We start from the raw sequence: 13,013 nt of genomic DNA on the forward strand, positions 1-13,013 counted from the left end.
ATGGTTCAAAATTAAAAAGTAAGTTCATCAGGGATGTATGATCTCTTCATACCTATTCAGTCTGTAGGTTGTGCAAATTATTTGAGAATGTGGACCCTGTGAAGAGGAATGTGGCATCAGGATCAGAGGGAGACTCATCAATAACCTGCATTTTGCAGATGACATAACCTTGCTTGTAGAGTGAGTTGAACTTGAAGCACTTATTGCAAAAGATCGAGGACTACAGCCTACAGTGTGAATTGCATCTCAATAAAAAAAGACAAAGATTCTTACCTCTGTACTGATAGGCAACATCAAGATAGATGTAGAAAAGATTGAAACTATCAACAACTTCATTTTACATAGATCCACAGTTAACATGCTTGGTACCAGCAGTCAGGAAATTAGGAGATGTATTGCACTGGAAAAGTCTGCTGTTAGAGATCTCTCCAAGTCAGTTGGGGGACTAATTAAGATGTGTCTGATTCAGGTCATGGTCTTTCTAATCACTTGCTATGCATCAGGGAGCTAGACAATAAATAAGGATGGCAGAAGAACTGATGCCTTTAAGCTGTGGTGTTGGAGAAGAGCACTGAACGATCCATAAACGGCCAAAAAAATAAATAAGTCTTGGAGAAGTTGCAGCCAAAGTGCTTTTTGGAGGCTAGGATGATAAGGTTTCACCTCACACACTTCAGACATATTTTTAAGAAAGACTACTCCTTGGAGAGGGACATGATGCTACAAAAGGTAGAGGGTTGGTAAAGGAGAGGAATACCCTTGACTAGATGTATTGATACAGTGACTATCACAGTGGACTCTACTTTGTCAGGAAGTTTGAAGATGGCACAGGATAGCACAGAGGTCAGTGTTGTTCATCAGGTCACTATGGGTCATACTCTACTGGACAACATCTAATAAGAACAACAACAAAGCAAGCAAAGACAAAGGCTTCTTTTGCCACTAAGAAGAGCCAAGATAGAAGTATGTCCTTTGGATCCAGGATTCCTGTGCTGCCAAAACACAGAAATCTATTCAAGAATCTACCCCCTAAAGTCAACAGAGAGATAAAGACTTCCCCTTCAAGTTTGCTTCTTAAATTCTGACAAGTAATATTCCAAACAGCAAAATAATAAATTTTTAAATAAAATTATCCACTTTTGATGTTTGTGTTAAAATGGCACTAAAGAACTATGCAAGCATAGAGTTAGTAAATTCTTGTCTCACTTTTATTGAGTTGAAAATGAAATATTTTTTTTTATGGAGAATAGTCAGGAGAATAGGAAGCCAAGTTTATAATACGGCTTATTGTGTCCAGTAATTATAGGTAGAGTCATTCCTAAACAGAAGATTGATATGGGACATATATTCCTTGGGGATTTCTTTTGTTATTAGCCAAGTTAAGGAAATAATTTTGGTTTTATGCCCTCTATAAAAAGTCTCAATCTAATCCAGAGCTATGTCATAAGCAAGACATTTTTTCATAATGCAGTGGATACAAAGAGAGCAGAGCCTTGACTGGTGAGGAAAAATATCTTGTCATTTCTATAGACAGTTAGTCAATTTCTTGTAGTACACATCACCTATAAACAACATATTCACAATTCAAATGACATAATGGCTTGGGGTTAAATCAGTAACACATAACTCTCTGTTAACTTTCATGGTCTGCTGAGGGAATATAATAAAACTAATACTATATTTTAAAAGTTAACAGATAATTATTTTGTCCTAATTTTTAGGAGAGTTACTTACCCAGAGATTTAAGTTCAAATTTTCATTCTGTTTCTCAAAACTGAGCCACAGTTTTAATATTTTATCCTGGAAGCAGGAGTGGCATCCACTTCCAAAGTAGCTTGCCTCAAAAAACTTGGAGAAATGATGAAAGTTATACAAGTGTTCAGGTCTTTTGTTCATAGGGTCACTATGAGTCATCTACAACTTGATGGCACTTAACAACAACAACAACAGCAATTGTTTTAACGTAGGTCTAAAAAATGTTTTCAATTCAGAATTTGTCTAATCCAACTGTTTCCAGGGCATGATAAGGAATGTAATTCCTAAAAGTCTGTTCCCCTTCTCACCCTAGATGTAGGAAAAGTAGCCTTTGTCAAACAAGTTGGAATTGCTGTAAAAGCATGACCAGTTTAATCACAGAGAATGACAAGAAGTAGGACGTGATTTGGAAACATGGTTATTGGTAAGTAGAAGTTAGTTAAATTAAAGGTTGGTCTGATGAACAATGTTGCTTTTAGCAATAGGGACGACTGAGCTAGAGAAAATGCCGCTTATTCTGCTACCAGAACATGGAAGTACCATAAAAAATATTTTTAAAGAATTAGAAATTGAAACCTCAGACATTTAACACAAGTATATGTTCACTCAAGTGTAGTAAGGGATAAATGTCCATGAAATCCAATTCACGAAAAAACTAACTCATTGCTGTCAAATCAGAACTAATACACAGCTGAACTTGTAGCAGGGCTTTCAGAAGCCATTAATATCATGGGAGGAAGTTGTCCATCTTTCTCCTGCAGAGTGGTTGGCGGATTTGGCAATGAAATGTCTTTCTTTCTTTTTTTTTTTTTAAGAGTTCAGGATTTCAGAATTTTTTATTGATCATGTTACAAAAGGAGTTTAGTCAAAAAGACCAAATCCCATGTCATCATCAAACTCTTCAGATTGTTCTTTCTTTGCTTCCACTTTCTTCTCCTCAACTGGAGCAGCAGCAGTCGGGAGGCAGGTCCTCCAGCTGGTGCGGCCCCAGCCGCTGGGACAGGTCCACCAGCACCCACATTGCAGATGAGGCTCCCAGTGTTGACATTTGCCAGGGCCTTTGCAAACAGGGCAGGCCAGAAAGGTTCAACGTTGACACAGGCTGCCTTAATGAGGGCATTGATTTTATCCTCCGTGACTGTCACCTCCTTGTCGTGCGGGATGAGGGCCGAGTAGATGCAGGCGAGCTCAGAAACGGAGGCCATGGTGCGCCGGTACTAGGCTCAAGGCTTCCAAGACGCGGTGCTTGCTAGTCGCAGGATGAAGTGAGGGCCTCACTCCAACGCGGCCTTAGCTTCCTCAGAAGGAGGGAGCACCTTAGTGGCAATTGAGGAAAGGGGCAGTGAAATTTCTTATCCAGTAAGCCACCAGGGGTCCTTTTGGAACATCAAAAGCCAACAACCTAAGTCCAAACACAGATCTACAGATGTATATAGGATATAATTTCTTGGAGTAGATTAAAAAACTCAAACACAAACTCAATACTGTGAAGTTGGAACAGACTCATAGCTGACCCTCCGTTGGGTTTCTGAAGCTGTAAATGACATGAAAGGAAACTGCTTATCTTTCTCCCATGGACCATGGTAAATTCAAACTGTCGTAAAGGTACAGCCTTTGGGTTAACAGTACGACTCCCAGTAGTCTAGGCCACCAGTACTCTCTTGTAGTAGATTAATTTATAATAAACTATTACGCACACACAAAAAAGACACACACCAAAACAATATCAAATATGTATAAAATCAAGAACTAGTACTTCGAAGATACGAAAATAACAGAAAAATCTTAGATGCTATGAAAAAAAAATTCAAAAGCTCAAAAATATAAATAAGCTGGAACATAACTTTGGAAAAACAATATTACAATATAAGAAAGAATAAAGGATTTATAAAACAGCTTAATTGACTTGTTAAAATTAACCATGTACTTATTAAAATATCTTGATTCTGTAACACAATTCCTTATTTTACACTATAAATGTAACTTATCTATAACTAACTGCTTCTCCAGAAATCAGACAGAATAATAAGAATATATCTCTCCTGTGCAGAAAATCCTAAGGGCTTACTATCATTCTTTTTAAAAAATCTGAATTTCTTACCACAGCTTCTAGGCGCTTCATAACCTGGTCCCTAGGGATTTCTCAAAGTGCCCACAGCTGCTCTTTCAACAAATCAGTTACTAGTGCCTTTATTTATCTTGGAATTTTTAATTTTATTCTTTATTTTTGCTGTTTCTTCTACCTAGAAGATTTCTGCCAAGATATTTTCACAACTTAATTAAAGACTTAATGCATCTGGCTTCTGCTTAAGTGCCACCTCTTCAAAGATACATTCCTTTATTGTAGTTGTTGTTGATTGTCTTCGAGTTGAGCACGACTCACAGCGACCCTATGAACAAAAAAGAGGCTTGAAGCTCCTCTACAACTATCTACATTTATCAAAATTATTACCATGTATAACTCTCCATGTTCCATAAATATAGCCCCCTTTTGTGGAGGCAGTGGCAGTTCATTAGTAGAATTCTCTGTTATGATGCAGAAAACACAGGTTCAATTCCTGGTCAATGCACTTACCTCCTGTGGCTGTAACTCATATGTCACCAGAGGCTTGATCTTACTAAGAGACTGAATAGATTTCATTGGAGATTCCAGACTAAAATAAACTAAGAGGAAAGGCCCGTTGATTTGTTGTTCTTTCTAGATGCTACAAATCAAACTCCATTCATATCACATCTATGAACAACAGATCAAAATCTTGACTTGTTCTGTACTATCCTTACAATCTCTGCCATGCTCAAGGCCATTATTCCAGTCACTGTGTCAGTCCATGTCATTGAGAGTCTTCGTGTCTTTTGCTGACTCTCTAATTCTTCAAGTATAATCTTCTTTCTCAAGGATTATTGCTGCCTGATATTATGCCCAAGGTACATACTTTGAAGAGTTACTAACCTTGCCTCCAGGAAGCACTCTGGTCGTGCTTCCTTAAAGAGCTGTTGTACTTTTTGTAGTCTGTGCGGTATTCAAAACTCTTCTGCATGACCACAATTTAAAGTCATCAACTTTACTTTGCTCTTCCTTAGTCATAGTTAAACATTCACATTCTGAACAATCATCCAGTGAAAACCCTGTGGCTCACAATAGACTGATCTGCACTGGACCATAAAGCTGGTGCTAGGCCTGCATGGTTTCATTCCATTGTCTAGGGAATGTCCCTGAATCAGGGGCTGGTTTGATACCAGCTAACAGTAAGGATAGCTTGCTTCCTATTTTCCTCTTAACATCTATAAACTAATATTTTAAAAATACCATTACTCAAGTGTGTCTGGGTTTTCTGTTTCCTAATCAGAATACAAAGTCCCTGAAATCAGAATCATTGTTAATCTTGCAATTGCAAGATCATATTCAATATCTCAAACAACTCTCACACAAAATGGGTGCTTAATAAATGCTTGTTGAATTGATGTATCAGGTCTTATTATATGACTGATTTTTCTGCATGTTTGAAATTTCCCATTGTGAAAAAAGCAGCATTTTTATTATAATAAATAAGATTTGCTAGCACTTTCTTTTCGTCACAAATTACTTTTTATACGCATTTATTAACTATGGTCATCCGTGATATGGTAGCATATTATTATGCATTCAATTTACCTATTTCAGCAGTCTGCTACAGGAAAATGAGAATAAAAGGAGAGATAACATTAGTCTTCTTCAGAAAGGTTGAGCAATTTAAATTATATAACCTCTTGGGGCTAAATTGGCATTATAAGAAACAATAGAAATTCTTTAAACAATTAGGTTAAAATTTAACATCATATATCTGGTGAAATTATCAAATGCCATCTTTTTGCATGATAAAATTTCTTTCTAAAAGGAAAATATTATATATAGAGATAAAACTTCATATTTTTTAGTCATCGATTAGTGCTGACACATAGGAAATACATTGTGAAAACAAAATATATTTATATGTAATGTCTTTTGAATTGATGCCTTTGAGCTTTGATGTTGGAGAAGGGTATTGAGGCAACCATGAACTGCAAAGAAAACAAACAGATTCATCCTGGAGAGGGTTAAACCAGGCTGCTCCTTGGAGGCAAGGATTGATTCTGAGGCTTTGTCTGACATACTTTGGTCATGTTGTAAGGAGAGACCAGTCCTTGGAGAAGGACATCATGCTTGGGAGGGTGGAGGGACAGCGCAGGAGGGGAAGGCCCTCTATGAGGTGGATTGATTCAGTGACTGGGGTAATCAGGATGGGTGTGTCGGAGACAATGAGATTGGCACAGGACAGAGCAGAATTTAGAGTTGTTGTACAATTGGTCGCTGAGTCGCAAACGACTCAACGGCACATAACAGCATCAACAACAATGCCTTCTGCATTCAACTGACAAATTATGATAAGGTCCAATCATTCTGTCACTCTGGCTTATAATATATTTATATCTATAGGAGTAATGATGTCAGTTTGAGGACTAAGGTACATTTGATTCAGGGCATAATCTTTCCGATCACTTGCTATACATCTAAGAACTGGACAATGAGTAGGGAAGTTGGAATAAAAATTGACACCTTTGAGCTGTGGTGTTGGAGAGGAGCACTAAACATTCCGTGGACAGCCAAGAAAATGATTAGATAAGTCTTGGGGCAACCAGAGTGCTCTTTGGAGGGAAGAATGAAGAGGTATCACCTCACTTACTTTGGGCATGTTTGATAGAAGGGGCTATTCCTTGGAGAGAGACATGATGCTTGGAAGAGTGGAGGGTCCACAAAGGAGAGAAAGACTCTCAGCTAGGGAGATTGACATGGTGACTGCTGCAGTGGGCTCTTCTTTGTCAGGAAGTATAAGGATAGCTCAGGATAGAGCAGGTTCAGATCTTTTGTTCATAGGGTCGCTATGAATCATGTTCTACTCAACAGCACATAACAACAATAACAACATAGATATTTAAGGAAAATCTGATAATGTCATCTTAAATGTGCCCAACCTCGTCTAGATACATAATTGTACCATTCAATAAAAACCTTCAGAACAGAATAAAACAGAATGATGAGAAACCCCAAATTCTGATCCTCTGTCCTCATTCTGAAAAAAAAATGTTTCTATCTTGCATGTAACAACTAAATTAGCAAGAGGAAATATTTTTATTCTGTGATAAAAAACCAAATTTGTTACTATTGACTTGATTCTGACTGATTTGAAACTCAAATTCATTACCATAGAGTTAGAGCCAACTCATAGTTGACCCTTCAGAGAGTTTATGGAGTTTGTAAATAGCACAGAAGGACATTACTCATCTTTCTTTTTTAAAAAATTAGTTTTAATGAAAGTTTACAGAGACTTTGGATTTCCAGTCATTCATTGTTGCACTTTTCTCCCTGCCCAACCTCCCCACAGCTCACTCTTCTCTTTGAAAAGTAAAAGAAAAATTCTTCCATGTTAGACATGTTTCTCTTGCATAGCCACTGATTAGTGGACTCGAACCACTAGGGAAACTCCATCTTTTGGGTTAGTAGTGTATTTTTCAATAGACGAGAGCTCCCTTCTGATGGATTGTTGTTGTTGTTGTTGCTGTTGAATCAGAACTGACCCATAACAGACCCTCCAACAGGATTTCAGAAGCAGTCAATCACATGGGAGGAGAGGGTCAACAGAACAACTGGCAGATTTGAACCATGTAAGTTTGGGACTGCAATGAAACTTGTTAAAATTAGGCCACCAGACCTCCCTGACTGATTTGTTGTTGTTAAGTGCAGTCAAGTTGCAGGTGACTCATAGCGACCCTATGAAGGAGTGTCCTCAACACTTGTGTGTCTTTCATCCTCTCTCCAGGTTCATAGGGTTTCCAGAGGCAAACTATTATGGAAGTGGATGCCACTCATGCTTCCAAGCTTGTTTTAATCAGGGAGTTCCACTAACCACTGTCCGCTATGGGTAACCATTAACACATTTGACACACCAGTGTCACAGTGCTCAGCTTCACAGGAACCACAAGTTACTGCTGTACGACAAGTGGACATACCAGGGCTATATGACCTAGAAGAATGTTTGAACAAAAACAATGAAAGACAAGCTTGAGGGCCGTGGATTAAAAGTCACCCACCTTTGGCTTTGTAGTATCTCTTTCTGTCCACTGGGCCAACTGATCACTCTCTAAGTTGATGTTTTTGTTGTTAAGTGCCATCGAGTCTCAGGTGACTCATAGCAACCCTATGAAGGAAAGTCCTCCACACTTTTGTGACTTTCATCCTTTCTCCAGGTTCATAGAGTTTCTGGAGGCAAGCTATTATGGAAGTGGATGCCACTCCTGCTTCCAAGCCCTGACTGATCAGGCAGTTTAAAATTATGAGGTCCTACTGAAAATAGTTTTTTGTTATCTGGCATTTGCACCAGGGATATCATTACTGATGTCAAATGAATCCTGAAATGTCTGTACTTTATTGACTATGCAAAGGCATTGACTGTATTGATAATAACAAACTATGGCTAACATTGAGAAGAATGGGACTCCCAGAACATTTAATTGCAAGTGGCAAGAAGCTGCATTGAAGGCATAAGGTTAAGGCCATCAACTATTCCAAGGGAGAAGGATTAGCAATCTGCTCCTGGGAAGGCCTCTGAAAACCCACCAGTGAGTCAGCTACGGGTTGGATTCAACTGCACAGTATACAACAAAGGTAATCTATGAACTCTGTAAGTAGACCAAGAAGTTGTAGTCCAAACAGAGCAAGGGAATACTGCATGATTTAAAATCAGGAAGAGTGTGCATCAAGAATGTATTTTCTTTTTATCCATTCAATTTGTATGCTGAATAAATCATTTAAGAAGCTGAACTTTATGAAGAAGAACGTGGCAGCAAGATTTGAAGAATACTTATCAACAACCTGTGTTATGCAAATGACATAAGCTTGCTTGCTGAAAGTGAAGAGGACCTAAAATGTTTTCTACAGAAAATAAAAAAAACAAACACCAACTATAACCTTCAATATTAATTATGTCTCAACATTAAGGGGAAAAGTCCTTACTATTGGACTAATAAGCAGTATTATGATATATGGAGAAAGAATTTAAATTGTCAATTATGTCATCTTACTTGGATCCACAATCAGCTTCTTTGATATGAGAAATCAGGAGATCAGGAGACATATTGCTATGAGTAAGTCCACCAACAGAGCAATGATGTAATCTTGAAGACTCAGAAACACCTGATTCAGAGCATAGTCTTTTTGGTCACTTGTTATGTATCAGAGAGATGAACAATAAACAAGGATGACAGAATGCCTTTGAGCTGTGGTATTGGAGAAGAGTATTGAATATCCCATGCACTGCCAAAAGAAAAAAAATAGATATGTTTTAGATATAGTGCAGTCAGCGTTGTCCTTGGAATAAAGGAGGATGAAGCTTCATCTCACACTTTGGACATGTTACTAGAAGGACATGATCCTTAGAAAAGGGACACCACACTTGGAAAGGTAGAGGGTCCGCGAAAGAGAGGAAAACTGCAATGAGATGTTTGCACACAGTGCCTGCAACAATGGGCTCAAGAGTATCAGAGATGATGCGGATGGCCTAGGATAGAAGAAGATCGAGGTCTGTTGGCCATAGTGTCTCCTATGAGTCATACTTGACGTGATGGCACCAAACTGCAGAAATAATATTAAGAATAACCTTGCTGTTGTTGTTGTTATGTGCTGTCGCATCGTTTGCGACTCATAGTGACCCTATGTACAACAGCCCTAAACTTTGCTCTATCCTGTCCCAATCTCATTGCCTCTGACACACCCATCCCGATTACCCCAGTCACTGAATCAATCCACCTCATAGAGGGTCTTCCCCTCTTGCACCGTCCCTCCACCCTCCCAAGCATGATGTCCCTCTCCAAAGACCCGTCTCTCCTTGCAACATGTCCAGAGTATGTCAGACGAAGCCCCAGAATCTTTGCCCCCAAGGAGTAGCCTGGTTTAACCCTCTCTAGGGTGAATCTATTTGTTTTCTTGGCAGTCTATGGTACATTCAATACTCTTCTCCAGCACCACAGCTCAAAGGCGCAAATTCTCCTTCTGTTCTCCCTAGTCATTGTCCAGCTCTCTGATGCAAAGACCATGGCCTGTATCAGGCGCACCTTCGTCTCCAAAGAGACACCGTTGCTATTGAGTATTTTAGAGAGGTCCCTAACAGCAGACTTTCCCATCGCAATACGTTTTTTGATTTCTTGGCTGCTGGTGCCAAGAGTGTTGACTGTGGAGCCTAGCAAACTGAAGCTGTGAACAATCTCAATCTCTTCACCATCCATCCTGATGCTACCAGTTGGTCCAGTGGTGAGAATCTTTGTCTTCTTGACATTGAGCCTCAGTCCATACTGAAGGCTGCAGTCCTTGACCCTCTGCAGTAAGTGCATGAGGTCCTCCTCAGTTTCAGAGAGCAAGGTTGTGTCATCTGCATAATAAAGATTGTTGATAGATCGTCCACCAATCCTAACGCCATGCTTCTCCTCATAGAGCCCAGCCTCTAGGATAATGGATAATCTGCTCTGCATACAGGTTGAAAAGGTATGGAGACAAGACACATCCCTGACGTACACCCTTCCCAATTTTGAACCATGTAGTGTTGCCCTGCTCTGTTCTGACGATTGCCTCTTGGTCCAAGTATAGGTTTCACATTAGCACGATTAAATGTTCTGGGATTCCCATTCTTCTCAGAGTCAGCCACAGTTTGTTATGATCCACACAGTCAAAAGCCTTTGCATAATCAATGAAACACAGATAGACATTCTTCTGGTATTCCCTGCTTTCAGCCAAGATCCATCTAACATCAGCAACAATATCCCTAGTACCACGACCCCTTCTAAACCCAGCCTGGACTTCTAGCAGTTCTCTGCTGATGTGCTGTTCCAGTTGTTTTTGGATAATCTTCAGTAGAATCTTGCTTGTATGTGAAATCAATGCTATTGTTCTGTAGTTTAGTCAAATAGTAAAAAAATATATAGAGTTGCAGCTGATTTTAAAAATGGTAAAATTATAGAAAGTACTGCAGTAAATTGACTCAGTACAATACTTGGTCAATGCCCAAGTGTCAATACTTGTGCCTTCTTTAAGAAAGCTAAAGGAAGTGGGAATTTAAGGATAGAGGAGACATTGCTGAGTGAAGAAGTTATAAAAAGTAGTGAAAAAGGTATCTGTTGTTAGGTTAGCAAGCTCTAAACCATGGTGACCCCATGTATAACAAAACAAGACACTGCCTGGTCCTGTATCATTACAATCATTAGCATACTAGAGCCCATTGTTGAGACCACTGTGTGCTTTTAGCATTTTTAAATTCAGGCTCTTACTGCCTAGCACTACATGGGATAATTACGGTGTAACTCATAGGGATTTCACTGACCAACTTTTAAACATTAATCACTAAACCTTTTTTCTTAGTCTGTCTTAGTCTGAGCTCCTGCTAACATCTTTGGTTTTCTGTTGATATTTGAAATACCAGTGGGATAACTTAGTGTCATAGCAATATGCAGATTAGCAGAGTATCACAAATTCACATGTAAACACTAGAAAAAGATGTGCTTGTTCAAGACAAAACAAATGTGAATCATAAAGCAGTTCCTAAGGAGGTTTGGTGGCAAAGAACTGCATCCCTGATCCAAAAGCACATAGTTTGAATCTACCTGCTTTTCTACAAGACAAAGATGGGGAGTCTCCTCCCATACAATTAGCTGCCACTGAAAACCTGGTTCTGACTCAACAGTACACAAAAACAACAACAATGGCTACTGAAAGAAGTCCTAGTGGTGCTATAGAAAGTCCTTGACTGCTTACACTATTGAGATTCAAATTCACTAGCCACTCTGAGGGGAAAAGATGTAGGAGTCTACCCCCATAAAGATTAGTCTTAGAAACCTTATATGTTTCTGTCCTAATGAGTCATGAGACAGAATTAATTTCATGGCATTTATTACTGTTTTTAGGTGTCTCCAAATTGATCCCTACTCTCAGCTACATTATAAATAACAAAAAGAACCCCTTGTCCAATCCTGTGCCATTCTCATGATCTCTGCCATGCTTAGACACATTGCTATACTGACAGTGTCAATGAGAATCTTCCTCTCTTTCTCTCAAATTCTCTAAGCTTGATGTCATTTCCAAGGGTTGACACTTCCTAACAACCTACCCTAAGTATACGAGTCCAAATTTCACCATCCTTGGTTCCTAGGAGCACACTGATACCCCTTTATCAAGGATTGATTTGTTTGTTCCTTTGTCAGTCCATAATATAATTAATACTCTTCATCCAGATCACAATTCAAAGGCATTAATTCTTCTTCAATCTTCCTTGTTCATCTTTGAATTTTCACATGCATACAAAATCTCTGAAAATACCATGACACTTCAGTCTTTAAAATGACACGCTTGCTCTTTAGCACTTTGAAAAGGCCATTCACAGCAGATTTGCCCAATGCAACAACATGTCTTTTGATTTCTTAACTGGTAATGAGTAAACAATGAATTAAAATTAAAAGTTCAGTATTCCGTGTTCAATATTTCAACCAAACCTCTCTACTAGGGAGACTAATCCTTCCTAATCTCTTAGTTCCTCTATTAAAGAATTGAGACCTTAATTTCAGAGAAAGGAGACCATGTCTGCATGGAAAAAGAAGAGTTTTGAGGTCTTGTCACTCAATTTCTGGCAGAGAAGCAAAAACAAAACTTCAGCTGAGAATTCTTAGAATTAAAAAGTACTGGTAATTGTCACAATTTACCACATGCAATTGCCAATCATATTTCTAAACACTGGTTCCGCTTTACGAATATAACCAAAATTGGCTTTATTTTAGAAAGCACAAAGATCACCCCTTAATATTGTTTTGAAAGTCATCGGATTGCAACTTTATTAGGTCTCATTAATGTTGATGGCATTTCTTAAAACAGATGGTCCATCATTTCCCAAAGAACATTGAGTTGCTGTCAAATCTCATTAGCACATGATTCAATTCTTTAGCTTCTTGATACCTTCACACACACAAAAAGGCTACCAATATTGAACATTATTGAGCACTATTATTAGGAAGCATTTCCCCTAGCCCATCTCCTCAAATAAGTTTGACTCAAATAGGAAAAAAATCATCAATACTTTTTTGCAAAAGATGTGTGGATATTTACCAAAATAAACTTTTTTATGCTGGAGTAAAAATTTCAGGTAAAGCAATAAATCTGGTTTTGCAATTCTGCTTAACAAAAATGAGAAATGTGTGTGCAGCCAAGC

At 38.6% G+C, this 13,013-nt stretch overlaps 1 pseudogene; it reads right to left on the reverse strand.

Annotated features, from left to right (window-relative positions):
* Positions 1 to 2,616: 2,616 nt before the first annotated feature.
* On the reverse strand, positions 2,617 to 2,960 carry LOC102873775 (annotated as a pseudogene).
* Positions 2,961 to 13,013: the final 10,053 nt, after the last annotated feature.

This window comes from Elephantulus edwardii, unplaced genomic scaffold (genome assembly GCF_000299155.1).
Source record: "Elephantulus edwardii isolate Elephantulus edwardi_28Jun2011 unplaced genomic scaffold, EleEdw1.0 scaffold00422, whole genome shotgun sequence".
NCBI classification, from domain to species: Eukaryota; Metazoa; Chordata; class Mammalia; order Macroscelidea; family Macroscelididae; genus Elephantulus; species Elephantulus edwardii.